The sequence below is a fragment of the Triticum urartu genome, chromosome 3A, assembly GCF_056163025.1.
Source record: "Triticum urartu cultivar PI428250 chromosome 3A, HENAU_Tu73, whole genome shotgun sequence".
NCBI classification, from domain to species: domain Eukaryota; kingdom Viridiplantae; phylum Streptophyta; class Magnoliopsida; order Poales; family Poaceae; genus Triticum; species Triticum urartu.
In genome coordinates this window covers 614,771,367-614,795,205 of record NC_141875.1, presented here as the reverse complement: position 1 = coordinate 614,795,205, position 23,839 = coordinate 614,771,367, and the positions used below count along the sequence as shown (strand labels likewise).

The 23,839-nt window shown below is 49.4% G+C and overlaps 2 pseudogenes; both read left to right on the top strand.

The window, feature by feature from the left end:
* Window positions 1-512: 512 nt before the first annotated feature.
* Window positions 513-750, top strand: LOC125549776 (small nucleolar RNA U3; annotated as a pseudogene).
* A 3,436-nt stretch (window positions 751-4,186) lies between these two features.
* On the top strand, window positions 4,187-23,231 carry LOC147980810 (uncharacterized; annotated as a pseudogene).
* Window positions 23,232-23,839: the final 608 nt, after the last annotated feature.

The window sequence follows — 23,839 nt, the reverse complement described above, 5'->3', positions numbered from 1 at the left end:
CGACGTAGAGATGAAATAGCTGCTACTCCCTCCGTCCGAAAATACTTGTCCTAAAAATGGTTGAAAATGAATGTATCTATAACTAAAATAAGTCTAGATACAACCATTTCTAAGACAAGTATTTCCGGACGGAGGGAGTATTTTGGTACACAACCTACGTGCATATCAAGAGATGGAAGAGACAGAAACAAAAATTAAGCACGATGGGCATGCTGCGCATGAGATTGAATTTTCATTTGGTCAACATCAGATTTTTTTTTTACGTGATGGTCAACATCAGATTGAACATATTAGATTCTTTTTAGTCGAGATTGAACATGTTGCATGTGCGTATGCTTATGCAATCTGGAAGCCCAAATACCAACGGGCTTCAAGCCACTCGGGATAACAAACTAGGCCGGCCCACAACATAACATATGCGAGATTACAGGGCACAAACGGAGTTTAGTACCACCTCGGTTGTTTAGCGGAAGCAACACCGGTTTAAAAGGAGAGGCCCTGCGCACATTGGCACGACCTTACTTGAACAGGATCTGTTCTATAGTAGTCGTACCGCTGCATCCTTTACCAATAAGGAGGCAAGCACTTAACCCTGGATCATCAGTTGAGATGATCCATGGCTGTAGAGGATCGTTCTTGATCAGCCCTAGCTGACCAGGTGGCTCGTTCTTGATCAGCCCTAGCTGACCAGGTGGCTCGTTCTTGATCAGCCCTACCTGACCAGGTGGCTCTCAGGTTGCCTGACAGGGCATTTCTATCTTTTTTTTGGCCGTCAGCACAATTGACTACTTCTGTGGCTGTTCAGTATTTTTACACTGCATTCTGAATCTTTATCGAAAAACCTGAAGTTTTAATGAAAAAAATGTAGTTAGAAGTGTATGCAGATTACTACATCCGAAAATATAAAGTGTTTGGAACGCTATCAAACAATCGCCGACTGACCGTGCCCCTGGCCCGGACGGCTTCTTCGGCGTCTTCTATAGACGGTGCTGGCGCATCATAAAAGCTGATCTCATGCGAGCCCTACAGCAATTCCATGATCTCAACGGTGGCCACAGTTTCAAAGACCTTAATGCAGCAACGGTGGTGCTAATTCCAAAAGCTCCGGATCCAACTGACATCGGTCATTTTCGACCAATTAGCCTTGTACATTCCTTTGCTAAGCTCATCGCAAAGATCCTTTCCCTGTGCCTCGCCCCAAAACTTGGCAGTCTCATCTCTCCAGCGCAAAGTGCTTTCCTGAAGACTAGGTGCATCCACGATAGTTTTCTCTTCGTCAGAAATGCCGCACGCAGCCTGCACCGTAGAAAGAAACCTGCACTACTCTTCAAAATGGATATAGCGAAGGCGTTCGACTCAATCTCGTGGGAATATCTACTTGATCAGCTCTAGCTGATCAGGTGGCTCTCAGGTTGTCTGACAGGGCATTCCTATCTTTTTTTTGGCCGTCAGCACAATTGACTACTTCTGTGGCTGTTCAGTATTTTTACACTGCATTCTGAATCTTTATCGAAAAACCTGAAGTTTTAATCGAAAAAAATGTAGTTAGAAGTGTATGCAGATTACTACATCCGAAAATATAAAGTGTTTGGAACGCCATCAAACAATCGCCGACTGACCGTGCCCCTGGCCCGGACGGCTTCTTCGGCGTCTTCTATAGACGGTGCTGGCGCATCATAAAAGCTGATCTCATGCGAGCCCTACAGCAATTCCATGATCTCAACGGTGGCCACAGTTTCAAAGACCTCAATGCAGCAATGGTGGTGCTAATTCCAAAAGCTCCGGATCCAACTGACATCGGTCATTTTCGACCAATTAGCCTTGTACATTCCTTTGCTAAGCTCATCGCAAAGATCCTTTCCCTGCGCCTCGCCCCAAAACTTGGCAGTCTCATCTCTCCAGCGCAAAGTGCTTTCCTGAAGACTAGGTGCATCCACGATAGTTTTCTCTTCGTCAGAAATGCCGCACGCAGCCTGCACCGTAGAAAGAAACCTGCACTACTCTTCAAAATGGATATAGCGAAGGCGTTCGACTCAATCTCGTGGGAATATCTACTTGATCAGCTCTAGCTGACCAGGTGGCTCTCAGGTTGTCTGACAGGGCATTCCTATCTTTTTTTTGGCCGTCAGCACAATTGACTACTTCTGTGGTTGTTCAGTATTTTTACGCTGCATTCTGAATCTTTATCGAAAAACCTGAAGTTTTAATCGAAAAAAATGTAGTTAGAAGTGTATGCAGATTACTACATTCAAAAATATAAAGTGTTTGGAACGCCATCAAACAATCGCCGACTGACCGTGCCCCTGGCCCGGACGGCTTCTCCGGCGTCTTCTATAGGCGGTGCTGGCGCATCATAAAAGCTGATCTCATGCGAGCCCTACAGCAATTCCATGATCTCAACGGCGGCCACAGTTTCAAAGACCTCAATGCAGCAACGGTGGTGCTAATTCCAAAAGCTCCGGATCCAACTGACATCGGTCATTTTCGACCAATTAGCCTTGTACATTCCTTTGCTAAGCTCATTGCAAAGATCCTTTCCCTGCGCCTCGCCCCAAAACTTGGCAGTCTCATCTCTCCAGCGCAAAGTGCTTTCCTGAAGACTAGGTGCATCCACGATAGTTTTCTCTTCGTCAGAAATGCCGCACGCAGCCTGCACCGTAGAAAGAAACCTGCACTACTCTTCAAAATGGATATAGCGAAGGCGTTCGACTCAATCTCGTGGGAATATCTACTTGAGCTACTTCAGAAGCTAGGTTTCTCTGCACGATGGCGCGATTGGATCGCTCTGCTTCTGCAATCCTCCTCCTCTGTAGTCCTTCTAAATGGTGTGGAGGGCGAGCTGATAGACCACCACAGAGGACTACGTCAAGGCGACCCGCTCTCCCCATTTCTCTTCATCCTTGCCATCGACATGCTGCAACGGATTCTAGATCGTGCTGCCGCCCTTGGATACCTGGCGCCAGTTCCTGGGCGCGATGTCAAGTTGCGCATCAGCCTCTACGCGGACGATGCAATCATCTTCTCCAACCCACGCAATGAGGAGGTCTCCTGCTTGCTAACTATCCTAGAAAAGTTCGGGGAGGCAATGGGTCTGCGAGTAAACCCTTCAAAATCCACTGTCACGCCTATCAAATGCCAGTCCTTGGATCTAGACATTATACTGCAAGGTTTCCCTGGAAGGCGAACAAGCTTCCTGATCACATATTTAGGCTTGCCGATATCCTTAGGAAGACTGAAGAAGGTGCACCTCCAATTCATCTTTGATCGCATCAAAGCCAAGCTAGCAGGATGGAAGGGGAGGCTGATGAACTGTGCGGGACGGCGAGCGCTGGTCCGCTCTGTGCTCCTAGCCATCCATACATTCGCGCTCACCGCAATCAAAGCCTCGGCTGGAGTCTTGAAGGACATTGACAAGATTTGCAGGCGCTTTCTTTGGGCTCAGGAGGAGAAGCTATCCGGCGGCAAATGCAAAGTAAACTGGCAGACGGTCCGCTACCCGATCGGTCTTGGCGGACTTGGAGTTTTAGATAGTGCTAAATTTGCTAGGGCGCTGCGGCTGAGATGGCTATGGCTGTTGTGGGATGAGGCTAACCGGCCATGGAGTGGCTTTCCTTTGCCGTGTGACGACCAGGATCGCCAGCTCTTTGCTGCTGCAACAAGCGTCTCTGTTGGCAACGGCGAGCGCACACTCTTTTGGGAATCCACCTGGTGGGGCCGTTGCCGCCAAAGGCGATTGCACCCTCTCTCTTTGCCCGATGCAAGTGCAAGAATCACACAGTCAAGGATGCGCTGCAAGGCCAAAAATGGATTCACGACATCCGCCCCCCCCCTTTCGGATGGCAACATATTTGAATTCAGGAGGCTATGGAATATGATCGACGAGGCCCAGGTTTCACTGCAGCCAGATGTCCCGGACAATATCACCTGGAAGACAAGCCTCTCCGGCACATACAGTGCAACGGCCGCTTACAAGCTCCAATTCGCTGGACGGGTCGGATCATACTTCGTAAACATGTTTTGGAAGGCCTGGGCTCCTCCACGCTGCAAGTTTTTCACCTGGCTGCTAATGCTCGATAGGCTGTGGTGCGCCGATAGGCTGCAAAGGCGCTGATGGCCAAATGAATACTTCTGCCCGCTGTGCGTCCGGAATCTTGAATCATCAGTGCATCTGCTCTGGCACTGTCCGATGGCAAGGACGATCTGGACTGCAGCGACAAGATGGCACGGCTGCGCTGCTCTTGCTCCAACCACCTGGCCAGAGGGCGACAGATCTGAGATGTTCTGGGCACATATCATCGACAACACACACACCGAGCATCAGAAAGGAATCAGGTCGCTCACCATGCTCATCACATGGGAAATTTGGCTCGAGCGAAACCGTAGAGTTTTTCACAAGAAGATCGTTGCGCCCTGGGCTGTCATCCAGGCAGTGCGAGGATCCCTGGAGGCTTGGAGACTGGCGGGAGCGAAATGTTTGCAGCCCCCTTTTGGGGACCCAACGTGAGAGATCATCCAAGTATGGCTTAGGGGCCTGGCCCTCGTTTCATTTCTCTTCTTTTTCTCTCCTCAAACCGCGTCAGCGGCTGTGTAAATATTGCTCCCTACCCCTATAATATAATGGCTAGCAATTGTTGGCGGCTTCAAAAAAAAAATATAAAGTGTTGATTTTCATCCGTAGGATTAACATCCATTGAGCGAACGTACAAGTTTCGTCCCTAAGCCATGGTGGTCATCGGTCAACACTGTCATGGCCAAGGCCCCCAAATGTCGGATGCCATTTTTGACTAAGACTAGCATCAACAGCTAATCCCACTCGACATATTCCTTTGCTCTCTATACAACGGCGCTTTTCCTTGTCAATGTTTCCCCCTAAGCCGATGTGGTGTTATCCTATCTTATCATATCAACAGAACCAGCATACGCAATCGATAATCACATGGATAAATCTTCCGCCAAAAGGGAGAGAGATTTGGGAAGGGCTACCCGGCCGTGGGATCTCGGAGAATGTGATGCTTCCGTTCCACCCTTCCATGGCGAAAGAAGCTTGAAGCAATTATAGTAAACAAACACATGTACGCTTCTCCTATAAACAAAACATTTCTCTGGATATGCTGGAGTGGGGAGAGAGATGCCATAACCCTAGAAAACCAAACAGCCCCCCTAAACCGTGATCTCGCGTGATCTAATCACGGGGTTATTGTAATGCAAACATGTGATCGGTGTCTTGAAGGGTGCGTTTTAAAATCAGCGAAGATTGATTTGCTCCTGACAGTGTGATCCAAACGCGACCATTTGGGTCGTACCTTCCCTAATTAGGTACTACAGTTAGGGCATGCAAGCATGTGGTAGTGTCCAATGCGTGACTAGGCACGAATCGGTTGCTACTGCTACGAGACAGCCAAATCTTTCCTACTAACAAACACATGACACGAGCAAGTAATTCCGCATGTGTTAAACAGTGGACTAGAATACAATCCCAGGGATCGATCGATCTTGTGCGAAGGAAGATATGGAGGCGATCGAGGATTGGAAGCATGCATGAGACCAATTTCCCTCTACACCGACTGCACCCATGCACATGGATCAAAGGGCGTAGGAAGGGACAGGCGCACTGCTGCCGAGTCTCTCGAGTGAGTCCCATCATGGGCACTCATTGCGGTAATTATGGCCGCAATTATGCCAGTCCGAAAGGCCCACAGCTAGCGGCGAAGCTGGCTAGCAAAGCCACACGAACACGATCGACCCTAATGGAGTGGATTAGCAATAATTGTCTCATTGAACCACTATACTAAGCCCCTCCTTTTCTTTTGACCACCGATGGATCGTCCATGATCACACACACCGCGTTTGCGTTTGTGGTTTGCGCTTGCACGTCGACAGAAACCCCAGGAAAGGCTGCGGCGGGCCATGAGCCGGCCGGAGGAGGCCTTTGATTCTTTTTGGACACGGCATGATGATGGCCAGCGCCACCGCGCAGCCTAATTAATCCGGCCGGCCGGACCCCCGCCGTATAATAATCATGCTTTCGCTGCCGGGCGAGCTCGCTTGTCCCTGGCCGGTAGGTGACACGATCTCAGAATCAGCACTGCCGGTTGATCTGCGTGTGCTTCGATGCTCGTACGTAACTACTCCGTGTTAGCTGTGTGAGGATGAGGAGGGGGTAGAGCTAGGCTGTAAAGATCACGGAGCACGAGTAATTCCGGTTCCGTTTCCTGTCCTTGGCGGCATCATGTGGTTGCGATATCGGGGCGGGCGGAGCCTATATCGGCTGTCGGGCGGGCCGACACGCCAGCACGACGGACGCCGATCGATCGATCGATCGCCGGAGGACATGGTCCGACGGACGGAGGCCGCCATGATTCGGTTCGGTACGGCCGTTCTTCGCGATCGGGTGATCGCGTGTGGTGGCTGGCGGATTGCTGTTTGCTCGAGCGTAGTTAATTGGGGAGTGGCGCTCGGATGTCGCGGTGGTTGGGCGCACTGCGGCGGACGTGATCCTGCCGGATTTGATGTGGGTGTGGTCACGATCTCGCGGAGAAGGTGATTCTCGAGATTCTCCGAGTTCTGGGTGTGGGTGGGTTTTGGATGCGACTTGTGGATTGCCGTTGCGTGAAAAAAAATTATATGAGACCGGGTTTCACGGTTAGCAGGTGAGACCCGTCCTGATGGATGACACGTGACATTCACAAATCACAAAGCATTTAATCTCTTTTTTCCCTGATTTTAAATGGGGGGAGGGTGGGGGATGCTTTGAGATTTGTGAATGCCACGTGTCATCCATTAAGATGGGTCTCGCGTGAGACCTGGTCTTATAGAATTCTTTTCCGCCGTTGCACCGGGCGAGTGGTTTTTTGGTACGCGTCAGGAAGGAGAAGGTGGCCGGGGATGCGTTGTTTGCGCTGGAAAGTGGTCGCCGGGCCGAGAGACCGCAACAGCACGCCCCGTGCGTGCGTGCCTCTGCTCTGCGTTGGTCGTCGATGAGCAGAGCCGATGAAACTCAGAATTCACATTTTGCTAGTACGTAAAAACACCAAGTATTTTCGGATATAACGATCTGCATGCGTCTTCTTCAGTTTGCTGATGAACTATATGTTAAAAGAACATGTCCGTAAATTCTAGGCAGCAGAGTTTGTTCTTCGAAAAAAGGCATAATATATTGAGATTCCAGTCCTTGCACAATAGTACAATACATACGTATATACATGAGCATGGCGGCAGATCAATTCCTTTGGTCCGCTATCAGCAGAGGAAGAAGACTTATTCAGGTGGCAGCTCACAGACAACTTTGGGCCAGAAGGACAGCATGTATGCGGCCTCACATGTCAGTGGCCCTTAGTCAGCAATGTTAAATTAGTGAATCTTAACCCACAAGGGTATCTTCAAAGCGGAACCTCAAGCCTCCACTGTATGTTTGAATCATCACTTGTCATCTAACGGGGACCTGTATATGTCCGTTTAGTAGTCCAGACGTATGGATTCCGGTATCAAAGAAACAAATGTAAGGGGCTTTGCAGCAGTCCGGACATCCATTTGACCAATCACATGCATGGTCTCTCTCTCTCTCTCCCAACCGCCAGGCATGATACCCTTCTTCTCTCACTCCTCCCAACTGGACACTAAACCACAGATATCCCACCACATGTATGGTCCTCATGTACTTTCTCTCCTCACGACCGAATACTATGTAATTCGCATTGAATGGCTCTCTCCCGTATCATGTCCGCGGACCACGTCCGGACATATACTAGAGATGTTTGCGGGTCAGCGTTGAAGATACCCTAAGGTCGGCATACAACACTTTCTTTTTCGACACAGTGCTCGCTGACTATATTGCCCACCTATCGAAGAATGCAGTGTCACCCAAAGAAAAATGCTTCACATGGTTAGTGAAAGCACAAGTTTATTCCCATAGGGGGGTGAATGGGTGATTTTTAGAAATTCGTCAAACACTGATGAATTTGACGAAGATTAGAGTGAAGAAATAGAAACACAAGGAAACTAAATCATCACAGATACAGAAAGCATGCGTACATGATACATATAGGTTAAGAACATGCAATCATACGAGCATACAAGCATGAAGATGATGAACTGAAGAAATAAAAGACACCATGATGAAAGTCTTCAGTTCAAAATCATCAGAAGGTAGATCACAAATTCTTCAGCAGCGAAATATCGTAAGGTAAGGGCTAAAGAATTTGAAACCAGGTAAGCTCGGAGAAGACACATCAATTTGGTAGACCAGTTCCAGTGGTTGTATCAACTGTACGTCTGGTTAAGACGAACTCAGAGGACACACTATCCTCACTGTATTCCTCTTGAGCTAAAATCATTTAGACCTTGTTCAATCACTCATGGCAAGTCTTCAAGTTAGACTTCCAAAACCTTCACATACATTTTCACCGGCACACCACAATGACTCTTAGGTGGTTAGAACTTGACGCCTAACCATCTGGAAGAAGGACAATTTTCAAAGGTAACAGGCGTCCGATCACACATATCAATCTCTTCAGTGATGCTCAATCACTTTGGCTCTGGTGGCTTTTTCCTCACTTAGGATTCTCTCAAAGTCGTCAGAGGATGAGTTGCTCTCAAATGACAAGTGTCAAGTTTTCTCTGAGCATCCAACCAACAAGTGGTTGTGGGAGGCGGCTATATGTAGCCAGGGGCAACCAGACATGAATTGTCATAAATGCCCTTCTCAAATATGACCATTGTCAGCACAAGGATCCACTCGACAGCTGGCCCGCGGCGCAGCAATGGTCGGAAAATTGAAGTCTCAATTTTGTGGGGGCATTCAATTTCCTCACGATAGGAAGACCGCACTGGTGAAATCCTAACTCCTCAGCCTGACCAAATTCGTCAGCGACTAGGTGAACTTCGTCACTATCGCTAGCAAATTCATCAGCTGTTCCGGAGATTTCCAAAGGCTTCACTCGAAGTGGCTTGTGTATGTATAGGTTTGAGAATCACTTTCAAAATGTGAACTATGATTCACCTAGACCCCCTTTAATAGTACGGTTTTTCCTTTTACTCAAAATAAGAAAAAATGAATTAAGAAAACCAAAGTCTTCAAGCTTCAAAGTCTTCACATCAATTTCTTCAAATGTCGTGCCATTTTCATCACCCAGTTCTTCACATGAAGAAATACATTTTTAGGGGTCATCTTCCATGGGTTAAACCAAATCTTCAGGGACTTCGTCTCATGTGTACACTCACAAGCACGTTAGTCCCTCAATCCATTTGTCCCCAATACTCCAAAACCACTAAGGGGGCACTTGATGCACTTCCAATCTCCCTCTTTTTGGTGATTGATGACAAATTGGGTAGGTTATCAATGGGTGTAAATAATGGAAGTATAAGTAGAGAGTACGAAGAAATTGATTACAAGATATTTGAGGAACTCCCTCTGAAGATGTGCATATGAGGAATTTGCTTTGGATTGCAAATGCACATGGCAAGTTATAATTTTGGAATCCAATCATGCATGATCATAAGATATTGAAGAATTTGAATGCATGATGAAAATTGGTGTGTGACGAAATTGTGCATGCATGAGCAGATATATTAAGATCATGGTATGCATATAAAGAGTGGCAAAAGAGTCAGATCACCGACAGTTATTTAAGTTACAACTCATCAAAGAGCGAATCAAATGAAGTCCAAGAGTTGTAACTCTTATAAAAACATCCCATATAACGACCCACTTGAAGACTAACTCAGATTTCTCCCCCTTGGTCATCAAATGACCAAAAGGAGACGAAACTGAGAACTAATGCCCCTGAAGAATATCATCATGACGAAGTCGGACGAGCGCTAACGTTGTTGTTGGGGTCGCGTGAAGCGGAAGGGCCAGCAGCAATGTCTTCAACGTCTACATTTCCATTAGTGGAACGCGATGGAGACACTGAGTTCGGGACGAGAGGAGGAACTTGAACCTTCTCGAACTTCTTCTTGGGCGGATTTGCCCAACCAAAGTTCATCTGGAAGTCCATTGCACCACGTTTGTCATCCGTCTTCAGGTGTGAAAGTATGGCCCATGTTCTATCAAAGATCTCATGGGCATCGCAGTGATTCCTGCGAACATAGTTATGTATCATAATCATATTTGCGTTAATTGCAGCAAGTTGACGCTTAACCCAATCATGATTCGTGTCTGTCTTCTGGTGCAGACTGATGAGGAGTTCACGGTCAGTCATGACATGTGGTGTTTCTCGTTGAGGAGAAGGCCTTGACACTTTTGCAGCAGTGTCCTGGCTGGCAGTTTCATCACAAGTGGAGTTGGAGATAGGCTGACGAAACTGACATCGCGCGGGACGAATTCCTTCATCAATGACTGCCTTGCCCTTGCCAGGAACTGAGGAGATTGTGCTATGAAGAACTTCTTGAAGGAAATATGCCCTAGAGCCAATAATAAAGTTGTTATTTATATTTCCTTGCATCATGATAAATGTTTATTATTTATGATAGAATTGTATTAACCGGAAACTTGATACATGTGTGAATACATAGACAAAACAAAGTGTCCCTAGTATGCCTCTACTTGACAAGCTCGTTTGATGAATGGGATCACATCATTAGAGAATGATGCGATGGACAAGACCCAACCGTTAGCTTAGCATAATGACCGTTAAGTTTTATTGCTATTGCTTTCCTCATGACTTATACATATTCCTTTGACTATGAGATTATGCAACTCCCGAATACCGGAGGAACACCTTGTGTGCTATCAAACGTCACAACGTAGCTGGGTGATTATGAAGATGCTTTGCAGGTGTCTCCGAAGGTGTTTGTTGGGTTGGCATAGATCGAGATTAGGATTTGTCACTCCGAGTATCGGAGAGGTATCTCAGGGCCCCCTCGGTAATGCACATCACGATAAGCCTTGCAAGCAATGTGACTAATGAGTTAGTTACAGGATGATGCATTACGGAATGAGTAAAGAGACTTGCCGGTAACGAGATTGAACTAGGTATGAAGATAGCGACGATCGAATCTCGGGCAAGGAACATACCGATGACAAAGGGAATGATGTATGTTGTCATTGCGGTTTGACCGATAAAGATCTTCGTAGTATATGTAGGAACCAATATGAGCATCGAGGTTCCGCTATTGGTTATTGATCAGAGATGTGTCTCGGTCATGTCTACATAGTTCTCGAACCCGTAGGGTCCGCACGCTTAACGTTCGATGATGATTTATATTATGAGTTATGTGTTTTGGTGACTGAAGATTGTTCGGAGTCCCGGATGAGATCACAAACATGATGAGGAGTCTCGAAATGGTCAAGAGGTAAAGATTGATATATTGGACGATAGTGTTCGGATACCGGAATGGTTTCGGAGTGTTTCGGATATTTATCGTAGTACCGAGGGGTTACCGGACCCCCCCCCCCCCCCCGGGGAAAGTAATGGGCCAACATGGGCCATAGGGGAGAGATAGGGCAGCCCACAAGGGGTGGCACGCTCCCCCCATGGGGAGTCCGAATTGGACAAGGGGAGGGGGCGCGGGGCCCCTTTCCTTCTCCCTCTCCTTCTCCTTCCCCTTTCCCCCTTTGAAAGAAAGGAAGGGGGCCGACTAGGACTAGGAGTCCTAGTGGGTTCCCCGCACTTGGCGCACCCCTGTGGCCGGCCTCCTCCCCTCTCCTCCTTTATATACGGGGGCAGGGGCACCCCAAAGCACATCAATTGTTTCTTAGCCGTGTGCGGTGCCCCCCTCCACCGTTTACTCCTCCGGTCATATTGTCGTAGTGCTTAGGCGAAGCGCTGCGCGGATCACATCACCATCACCGTCACCACGCCATCATGGTGACGAAACTCTCCCTCGACACTTTGCTGGATCAAGAGTTCGAGGGACGTCATCGAGCTGAACATGTGCTGAACTCGGAGGTGGCGTACGTTCGATACTTGATCGGTTGAATCGAGAAGACGTTCGACTACATCAACCGGGTTAAACTAATGCTTTCGTTTTCGGTCTACGATGGTACGTGGACACACTCTCCCCCTCTCGTTGCTATGCATCTCCTAGATAGACCTTGCGTGATCATAGGATTTTTTTTTTGAAATTGCATGCTACGTTCCCCAACAGTGGTATCAGAGCCACGTCTATGCGTAAATGATATGCATGAGTAGAACACAAAGAGTTGTGGGTGATCATAGTCATACCGCTTACCACCAACGTCTTATTTTGATTCAGCGGTATTGTTGGATGAAGCGGCCCGGACCAACCTTATGTGACCACGTTCATGAGACCAGTTCCACCGACAGACATGCAACTTGTTTTGCATCAAGGTGGCTGGTGGGTGTCTGTTTCTCCAAATTTAGTTGAATCAAATTTGACTATGGCCAGTCCCTGTTGAAGGTTAAAACAGCAAACTTGACGAAACATCATTGTGGTTTTTGATGCGTAGGTAAGAATGGTTCTTACTAGAAGCCCGTAGCAGCCACTAAAACTTGCAACAACAAAGTAGAGGGTGTCTAACTTGTTTTTGCAAGGCATGTTGTGATGTGATATGGTCAAGACATGATGTGATATGCGTTGTTGTATGAGATGATCATGTTTTGTAAAAGTTATCGGCAACTGGCAGGAGCCTTATGGTTGTCGCTTTATTGTATGAAATGCAGTTGTCATGTAATTGCTTTACTTTATCATTATGCGTTAGCGATAGTTGTAGAAGCAACAGTTGGTGAGACGACAACGATGCTACGATGGAGATCAAGGTGTCAAGCCGGTGATGATGGAGATCATGACGGTGCTTTGGAGATGGAGATCAGAGGCACAAGATGATGATGGCCGTATCATCACATATTTTGATTGCATGTGATGTTTATCTTTTATGCATCTTATTTTGCTTAGTACGGCGGTAGAATTATAAGATGACCCCTTGTCGGTGTCAAAACCGGCGGATCTCGGGTAGGGGGTCCCGATCTGTGCGTCTAGGCCGGATGGTAACAGGAGGCAGGGGACACGAAGTTTTACCCAGGTTCGGGCCCTCTCGATGGAGGTAAAACCCTACGTCCTGCTTGATTAATATTGATGATATGGGTAGTACAAGAGTAGATCTACCACGAGATCGAGGAGGCTAAACCCTAGAAGCTAGCCTATGGTATGATTGTTGATGTGTATGTTGTCCTACGGACTAAAACCCTCCGGTTTATATAGGCACCGAATAGGGTTAGGGTTACATAGAGTCGGTTACAATGGTAGGAGATCTTCATATCCGTATCGCCAAGCTTGCCTTCCACGCCAAGGAAAGTCCCTTCCGGACACGGGACGGAGTCTTCAATCTTGTATCTTCATAGTCGAGGAGTCCGGCTGAAGGTATAGTCCGGCCATCCGAACACCCCCTAATCCAGGACTCCCTCAGTAGCCCCTGAACCAGACTTCAATGATGACGAGTCCGGCGCGCATATTGTCTTCGGCATTGCAAGGCGGGTTCCTCCTCCAAGTACTTCATAGAAGATTTTGAACACAAAGATAGTGTCCGGCTCTGCAAAATAAGTTTCCATATATTGCCATAGAGAGAATAATATTTACACAAATCTAATCTGCTGACGTATTCCATAGTGTGACATGACACCATGGCCAAGCTTTTATTCGAACCGTTTTACTGTCCCATCTCAGCGCGTTATGCGAGGCGGTTTCCTTGGCACGTCTTGTTAAAGCAGAGATCGTGTCCCCTTATTCCGGGATTCTCATCAGTACGGGCATGGGTAACCCAACCGCGCCATCGATTACGGCGCTTGGAGATAAGCGAGTTTTACCAGACTGGTGGGGACATGTAGCTGCGTCCACCCATATAAGGGGATAAAGATCCACCTTTTCACCTACGCCTTCTTCCTCCTCCGCCTATCCATTCTTGCGCACTCGAGCTCCAGCGCCCAAGTCCGCACTCCTCACCTCAACCTTCTCCAGCCATGTCCGGAGCGGGAGGCAAGTGGATGGTCTCCTCCGTCACGGAGGGACATATCAAAAAGACGAGGAAGGCCGGATACCTGTCTAACGACATCGCGTACCGGCTCCCCGAAAAGGGGCAGCTCATCCCCACCCCTAGGCCCCGTGAGAGGGTGGTGTTCCTCCCCCATTTCCTCCGTGGACTGGGCTTCCCTCTCCACCCATTTGTCCGGGGGCTCATGTTCTACTACGGCCTGGATTTCCACGATCTGGCCCCGAACTTCGTCCTCAACATCTCGGCGTTTATCGTCGTGTGCGAGGCCTTCCTCCGCATCCACCCCCATTTCGGCCTATGGCTCAAGACTTTCAACGTCAAGCCGAAGGTGGTGCACGGCAGCCAGGCGGAGTGCGGAGGCGCCATGGTGGGCAAGATGGCCAACGTCCTCTAGCTCGAGGGCTCCTTTGTGGAGACCCTAAAGGGGTGGCAATCAGGGTGGTTTTACATCACCGAGCCGCGCGACTCCGAATGGGTCGCACCCCCCGAGTTCCGGTCCGGACCCCCAACGCGGCTCACGTCCTGGAAAGAGACGGGCTTGTCGTAGGGTAAGAAAGGAGAGCTGACCGGACTCCAAACATGCATCAAAACCCTGGTGGACAAGAAGCTCAAACTTGTCAACGTAGTCCAGGTTATGCTCATCCGCTTGATCCTCCCGTGCCAACAATGGGCTTTCAACCTGTGGGAGTTCGACCCGGCACGGCACCAAACTTTGAGCAGGCTCTTCGACACGACGTACAAAGATGCCTGGAAGGTGCTTTTCAAGGGCGTCGTGGCTCCTGCATCCGCTACTGAGGATCGCGGATTCAGTGTGCAGCGTCACGCTCTTGCGGTAAGCTATTTTTTTCCTTTTACAGGGTATCAGTGTTTCATAGTTTGACTCCATGCGGGATCTAAGCTCCCTTTCCTTTGACAGGATTGGCAGGTGACGTCCGGACAGATCAACTGTCTGGCTCCTTTGCCCGAAGGCCCAGCGGACGCTCAATTGGCGAAGCTGCTGGTTCCGGCACCCTATGTGGTGTCGGAGAAGAAGGTTAAGAAGAAGGCCACGGGGACTCGAAAGAGTGCCCGCTGTCCGGAGGTGTCGGATTCATCATCCGACGAATCCAAGATGCACTCCTCCCCTGAAGACGAGGAGGAGGAAGAAGAGACCCCTCCCCCTCCAGCGGGGGAAGGGATGAAAAGGAAGTCCGCCCCAACTGGGGAGGCCGAAGGGTCCAAGAAGGGGAAAACCCTTCCTCCGGACTATTCCACCGACGCCGATGACGGCGGAGAGGAGTGGGCGCCCAGGGCCAAGCCCCTGGCCAAATCGTAAGTATCTGGATACCAGAGTAATTCATAGTATTCGTTTACTGCACAGCTTTCCCTTACGTCGAATATGTTTATGCAGCCCACCCAAAGACCGGCTCGACGCGTCATCGAGCGGCTCACTGGACTCGTCGGATGTGAACTCGCTTCCGACGGCTTCCTCCCCCCGCCCTACGGACGACACCGAAGTGTTGTCCCAACAGGTTCCAAGCCGGGGGGAGGTGGTCCTGGAGGCGCCGCAAGGCGACCTCCCGGACTCCAGAAGTAAAGGGGATGAAACCCCCCAGGGCTCCAAGTCCGGCCCTAGGCCGGACACCGCTCCAGAACCTTCAAAGGTTCCAGAGTCCGGCGGGCGACCTCCTTCCAAGAGGAGCAAGCCCGCTGTGCCGGTGACCTCCGTCCAACCGGAGGCGCCGGACAATATGTTGGAGGCACTCCAAGGCGCCTCCATCGACGAGGGGCACCGCACTATTATGAGTGCGGTGATCCAGAAGGTTCAGTCTGCCAAGAGCGGACTGACTGAAGCTTGTACTAGCGTTTTAACAGGCTTTGAGGTAAGTAAAGAATGTGTAAATAATATTACCGCATAGAAAGTAGCCCCTGATGCTCTGTTTGGCGTTCGGGAAGAAAAGCCGAATAGAGGATCAATTAAAATTCGCAGGAGTCTAACAAAAAGGAGTCAATATGCGTATGCAGGCTTCTCTGCTTGCGTCCGCCGCACTGACTGCGGAAGTGGACGCGCTAAAGTAGAACCTTGAGCGGTCTGAGCAAGAGCTCGGGCGTGCCAAGAAGCAGCTCAAGGACAATGAAGGTAAGAAATACCTTGTTTAAATATATATATATATATATAAGGTGCAATTGCAAAAAATGACAGGACTGTCGTGGCTATTGTAGGGGGCACGTCTGAGGTGGCAACCCTTAAGCAAGCGTTGGACGAGGCCGAGAAGAGGGCAACCTCGGAGTGCACCGAGCGCGAGAAGTGTGAGGCCGAGGTTGGCAAGGTGCGGCAAGAGCTCCAGGTTCTCATGGGAAAACATGACAGTTTGGAGCTTGACTCAAAGACGCGAGCGTCCGAGCTCGCGGTGGCTATTGAAAATGCCAAGTCTGCCAAGGCCGAATCCCAGAAGACCATCCAGGAGTTGGATGAGGTGAAGAAGATAGCGGCGGGTATGGCATTCTTTATGCGAAGCAAACACATAAACGTGAGTTACTTGTTACTAACCGAATCCGGAGCTCTCCAGGAGCGTTCGCAGATCTTCCCCGGAGTGTGTCCGATGCCGCCGCATTCTATCGAGCCGAGGAGGGCAGCTCGACGGAGAAGGTGTTCTGGTCTCAGTACGCTGAGGCCGGACACCCCATGCCCCTGAGCGACCAGCTGAAGCAACTGGTCGAGCTCCACAAGGCGGCCGAACAGGCCATGAAGGGCCTCATAGTTCGGCTGTGGCCTGGAGAGGCTCAGCCTGGGAGCTATTTTGGGCTGGTGCGGCGGCTGGTGGAGGCCTGTCCAAGGCTCGAAGTCATCAAGCGCTCCGTCTGCATTGAAGGTGCCCGTAGGGCCCTTGCCCGTGCTAAGGTGCGCTAGGGCAAGCTGGATGCTGAGAAGCTTGTGAAGGACGGGCCACCGCCGGGGAAAGAGCATCGCAAGCCCGAGAATTACTATAAGGATGTTCTGAAGGGTGCCCGCCTTGTGGCGGATGAATGTTCTATGGATGTAATTTTTGAGTAAAACTCGCTCGTTTTGTCCTGTGCGCTGAAAACTTGTTCATATGCGCTAAGCAATGCTGTTTGAATTTAAAATATTACCTTATGTGCGGCTGTTTATCAATTCTGAGAGATGGCAAGTCATCGGCTTCTGCCCCCGTGCCGCTAGTGCTGGGGTGTTCGGGGATAAACCTGAGCGCTCTTTTTCCCATGTTTGGGTCCTTCGAGGGAGGCGCTCAGCCCAATGAACAAGGCAGTCGGACTATTATGCGTGAACACTCTCACTTAGCCATAGAGTTCTATAATTTTAAATTTCGGCGAAGCCCCTGTTATTCGAAAGACCGAGTTCGGGGCGCTATCCATGCCTTGGCCGGACAGAGACGGCTCCTCGCCCTAAGCGGCATAAGTCGTTAGGGACTCGAAAAACCTCTCAAACAGCGACCAGCTCTTGCTTCATCATGACAGGCAGTTTTAGCTTTCTCCACTGAGGTGCTCGACCCAGCTCAACCGGGGCACAATCGCAGTGGTTCTCCTAGTGCTACCTTAGCCGATATAGCGGAACGTAAGGCACCAAAACATAGGAGCCGGGCAAACCCAACTATTGACCCAAGACATGATTCGGAGCCGATGCATATAATGCTATAAGTTCGGGGTGCCGCACTTGTTAAAGTGTTCGGACTTCTCACACCATATTGAGGGGTACTAAAGCCCCTGGCGTATTTTGGCCGTACCAACGTGTACGGGTGCACCATGTCGTTAAGGAACATATATAAAGAAAAAAAACGTAATGCAAAAATAGACGAAAGCTATGCATTGTTTATTAAAAAGGGCTGCGATCAAAGCAGAACGATACAAATAATGCGATAAGTGGAAGGTTGGACTAGTTAACATGTCCGTTCCAGGGGCAAGCTGTGGAATAGTATGCGGAACGGGTATACTGCTCATGATAGAGACCACCTGGGGGTTCCATAGTGCGGCGTGGCTTGTCTGCTTCCCTGGTTCTTACATCATTTGTGCGGCAATTGAACTGCCGAACAGGCCTTCCGAAGGATGAAGTCCTGAAAGTAAGAGAAAATTAAGAAATCGGTAGCCCCTGGTACGGTTTAAGCCGTGTTTTGGGCGTGCCGTGATGGTGCCCCTCCCCCTGTGCCCATGGTATCTCTAGAGCGTAGTTATGTACGCGAAGTACTGGCGTCGCCTTTTTGCGAGGGTTGGGGTTGGGGCCGCATTGCTACGCCTGCTCGGATCATGCCAGGCGGTCTTGTTGTAGGTTACTCCGGGCGCGCTTGACGGTGTCCGGTCGTTTAATGGCCGGACTGGAGAACTGCCTGGAGAGGCTGCTTTGAACTTCCGCTGCAAGGGCCGCCGTGTGCTCCTCCGTTCGGAGGGAGCGTTCGGTGTTTCCGTTGACCGTAATTACTCCTCGAGGGCCTGGCATCTTGAGCTTAAGGTATGTGTAATGCAGTACCGCATTGAACTTAGCGAATGCGGTTCGCCCGAGTAGTGTGTGATAACCACTGCGAAACGGGACTATGTCGAAGATTAACTCCTCGCTTCGGAAATTATCCGGAGATCCGAAGACCACTTCAAGTGTGACTGAGCCTGTACGGTTGGCCTCTACACCTGGTATTACGCCTTTAAAGGTCGTTTTGGTGGGCTTAATCCTCGAGGGATCTATGCCCATTTTCCGCACTGTATCCTGGTAAAGCAGGTTCAGGCTGCTGCCGCCGTCCATAAGGACTCTAGTGAGATGAAATCCGTCAATAATTGGGTCTAGAACCAATGCGGCGAATCTGCCATGACGGATGCTAGTGGGATGGTCCCTTCGATCAAAGGTGATCGGGCAGCAGGACCATGGGTTGAACTTTGGGGCGACTGGCTCTACCGCATATACGTCCCTTAATGCGCGCTTCCGCTCCCTTTTGAGGACGTGGGTTGCGTATATCATGTTCACCGTCCGCACTTGTGGGGGAAAACCCTTCTGTCCATTGTTGTTCAGCGGCCGGGGCTCCTCGTCGTCATCGCTATGCAGCCCCTTGTCTTCATTTTCGGCGTTTAACTTGCCTGCCTGCTTGAACACCCAACAATCCATGTTGGTATGATTGGCTGGCTTTTCGGGGGTGCCATGTATCTGGCACAAGCGGTCGAGTATTCGGTCCAAACTGGACGGGCCCCTAGGATTCCTTTTGAATGGCTTTTTCCGCTGACCGGATTTAGAGCCTCTGAATCCGGCATTAACTGCCGTATCCTCAGCATTGTCGCCGTTAATGCGGCGCTTCTGCTTGTTGCGACGCAACCTGCCACTACTGTCCCTGGTGTCCGAAGTACCAGGGTTCTTGGTCATATTGTTGCTACGAGCAAGCCAGCTGTCTTCTCCCACGCAAAAGCGGGTCATGAGTGTCGTGAGTGCTGCCGTAGATTTCGGCTTTTCCTGTCCAAGGTGCCAGGCCAGCCACTCGTCACGGATATTGTGCTCGAAGGCTGCTAGGGCCTCAGCGTCCGGACAGTCGACTATTTGATTTTTCTTTGTTAGGAATCGTGTCTACAATTGCCTGGCCGATTCCTCTGGCTGCTGAATTACGTGACTTAGGTCATCGGCGTCTGGGGGTCGCACGTAAGTGCCCTGGAAATTGTCGATGAATGCGGCTTCCAGGTCCTCCCAACAACTAATTGATCCTGTTGGCAAGTTGTTAAGCCAATGCCGAGCTGGTCCTTTAAGCTTGAGTGGGAGGTATTTGATGGCGTGGAAATCATCGCCGCGGGCCATGTGGATATGAAGGAGATAATCCTCGATCCATACCGCAGGGTCTGTTGTGCCATCATATGATTCGATATTTACGGGTTTGAAACCCTCGGGGATTTGATGATCCATTATTTCATCTGTAAAGCAGAGTGGGTGTGCGACGCCTCTGTACTGGGCTATATCATGACGTAGCTCCAGTGAGCCTTGTCTACTGTGTTCGGCCCTGCCGAATTTGTGGCCGGCGTGACGATTGTTGTCTCGAGCCGTGGGGCGCCCACGCGATCCGTAGATCGATCTTGTTTGCCTTGCCTTGTCCTCCAACATGTCTCGTAAGTCCGGCGCATATTCCCGTGCCTTGGTACGGGGTGCGGCTTGAGTGGAGGGCCGAGAGGCCTCTATGTCGCGACCACGAGGTGGCCGGTCGCCGCATCAAGTGCTTCCTCCTTTAATTGGGGTAGCAACCTGCGCTTTGGGTAGCTCTTGGAGGGGCGTTCGAGTTTATGCTCTTCGGCCGCAAGGACTTCAGTCCATCTATCGACTAGCAAATCTTGATCAGCTCTGAGTTGTTGCTGCTTTTTCTTGAGGCTTCTTGCCGTGGCCATAAGCCTGCGTTGGAAACGCTTTTGCTCGACGGGATCCTCTGGCATGACGAATTCGTCGTCGTCGAGGCTTGCCTCGTCTTCGGAGGGAGGCATATAATTATCGTCCTCGACCTCTTTGTCTGCCGCTCTCTCATGAGGGCTGGTTTCTCCATCCTCCTGTGCTAAATCTTGCTGGAGGGGGGTTTCTTCGGCGCTTTCCAGAGTATTATTATCTCCCGTGCTGGAATCACCGTATTTGTTTTGGCGGGATTTTGAGCGGCGCTGCTGACGCCGGCGCTTAGGCTGTTTCTTGGAGGGGTCATCCTCCGTTGTTCCATCGCCATCCCCCTCTTTTGGGGTGTCCACCATGTATATGTCATACGACGAGCTGGCTTTCCAGGGCCTAGTAGGCGCTGGTTCTTCATCATCTCCTTCATCGGCGTCCATACCGTCGATGTCTTCGGAGTCGAAGTCGAGCATGTCGGTTAAGTCGTCGACAGTGGCTACGAAGTGGGTGGTGGGTGGCCTTTGAATTTCTTCATCGTCCATACCCCAACCTTGCTGACCGTAGTCCGGCCAGGGCTCTCCTGATAAAGAGAGAGACTTCAGTGACTTCAGGATATCGCCCAAAGGCGAGTGCTGAAAGATGTCCGCGGCAGTGAACTCCATGATCGGCGCCCAATCGGATTCGGTCGGCAGGGGCGCGGAGGGTTCATAGTCCGGAGAGGAGTCCGGCTCCTTAGTCATGAGTCTCGCAGAGTACGGGGCTGGTGTTTGGCTCAATCGCCGTTAGGGTCGCAGCCCCTGAGGTGGCGTCCAACCGCCCATCCTCGATCGGCGCTGACGCGGGTGCGGCCTCCAGGGCACTGTTCGGCGGCAGAGCTAAATCATGCTCGTCGTGACAGAGCGACGCGCTCGGCAGTGGCTCGAATCCGTCAAAGATCAGGTCTCCGCGGATGCCAGCCGTGTAGTTTAAACTTCCAAATCTGACCTGATGGCCAGGGGTGTAGCTTTCGATCTGCTCCAGACGACCAAGCGAATTGGCCCGCAGTGCAAAGCCGCCAAAGACGAAGATCTGTCCGGGGAGGAAGGTCTCACCCTGGACTGCATCGCTATCGATGATCGTAGGAGCCATCGAGCCTGACGGCAATGACACAGAGGAACTCTCAATGAAAGCACCAATGTCGGTGTCAAAACCGACGGATCTCGGGTAGGGGGTCCCGATCTGTGCGTCTAGGCCGGATGGTAACAGGAGGCAGGGGACACGAAGTATTACCCAGGTTCGGGCCCTCTCAATGGAGGTAAAACCCTACGTCCTGCTTGATTAATACTGATGATATGGGTAGTACAAGAGTAGATCTACCACGAGAGCGAGGAGGCTAAACCCTAGAAGCTAGCCTATGGTATGATTGTTGATGTGTATGTTGTCCTACGGACTAAAACCCTCCGGTTTATATAGGCACCGGATAGGGTTAGGGTTACATAGAGTCGCTTACAATGGTACGAGATCTTCATATCCGTATCGCCAAGCTTGCCTTCCACGCCAAGGAAAGTCCCTTCCGGACACGGGACGGAGTCTTCAATCTTGTATCTTCATAGTCCAGGAGTCCGGCTGAAGGTATAGTCCGGCCATCCGAACACCCCCTAATCCAGGACTCCCTCACCCCTCTCTAAGTCATTTTTGCACGTGAGGAATACTCGGGTTAAACTTGACGAGCCTAGTATGTACAGACATGGCCTTAGAACACTGAGACCGAAAGGTCGAACGTGAATCATATAGTAGATATGATCAACATAGAGATGTTGACCATTGAAAACTACTCCATCTCACATGATGATCGGACATGGTTTAGTTGATATGGATCACGTGATCATTTAGATGACTCGAGGGATGTCTATCTAAGTGGGAGTTCTTAAGTAATATAATTAATTGAACTTAAATTTATCATGAACTTAGTCCTGATAGTTTTTTGCATATCTATGTTGTAGATCAATGGCCCGTGCTACCGTTCCCTAGAATTTTAATGCGTTCCTAGAGAAAGCTAAGTTGAAAGATGATGGTAGCAATTACACGGAATGGGTTCGTAACTTGAGGATTATCCTCATTGCTGCACAGAAGAATTACTTCCTTGATGCACCGCTTGGTGCAAGGCCTACTGCAGGAGCAACTACTGACGTTATGAACGTGTGGCAAGCTAAATCTGATGACTACTCGATAGTTCAGTGTGCCATGCTTTATGGCTTAGAATCGGGACTTCAAAGACATTTTGAACGTCATGGAGCATATGAGATGTTCCAGTAGTTGAAGTTAATATTTCAAGAAAATGCCCGAGTTGAGAGATATGAAGTCTCCAACAAGTTCTATAGCTGCAAGATGGAGGAGAACAGTTCTGTCAGTAAACACATACTCAGAATGTCTGGGTACCATAACCACTTGACTCACTTGGGAGTTAATCTTTCGGATGATAGTGTCATTGATAGAGTTCTTCAATCACTGCCACCAAGCTATAAAGGCTTAGTGATGAACTATAATATGCAAGGGATGAACAAGACGATTCCCGAGCTCTTCGCAATGCTCAAGGCTATGAAGGTAGAAATCAAGAAGGAGCATCAAGTGTTGATGGTTAACAAGACCACTAGTTTCAATAAAAAGGGCAAAGGAAAGAAGGGGAACTTCAAGAAGAATAGCAAGCAAGTTGCTGCTCCCGAGAAGAAGCCCAAGTCTGGACTTAAGCCTGAAACTGAGTGCTTCTACTGCAAAGGGACTGGTCACTGGAAGCGGAACTACCCCAAGTATTTGGTGGAAAAGAATGATGGTAAAGTGAAAGGTATATTTGATATACATGTTATTGATGTGTACCTTACTAATGCTCGTAGTAGTGCCTGGGTATTTGATACTGGTTCTGTTTCTCATATTTATAACTCGAAACAAGGGCTACGGATTAAATGAAGATTGGCTAAGGACGAGTTGACGATGCGCGTCAGAAATGGTTCCAAGGTCGATGTGACCGCCGTCGGCACGCTACCTCTACATCTACCTTCGGGATTAGTTTTAGACCTTAATAATTGTTATTTGGTGCTAGCGTTGAGCATGAACATTATATTTGGATCTTGTTTGATGCGAGACAGTTATTCATTTAAATCGGAGAATAATGGTTGTTCTATTTATATGAATAATATCTTTTATGGTCATGCACCCTTGATGAGTGGTCTATTTTTGCTCAATCTCGATTGTGGTGATACACATATTCATAATATTGATGCCAAAATATGCAAAGTTAATATTGATAGTGCAACATATTTGTGGCACTGCCGTTTAGGTCATATTGGTGTAAAGCGCATGAAGAAACTCCATGCGGATGGGATTTTGGAATCACTTGATGCTTGCGAACCATGCCTCATGGGCAAGATGACTAAGACTCGGTTCTCCGAAAAAATGGAGCGAGCCACTGACTTATTGGAAATAATACATACTGATGTATGCGGTCTGATGAGTGTTGAGGCTCGCAGCGGATATCGTTATTTTCTAACCTTCACAGATGATTTGAGCAGATATGG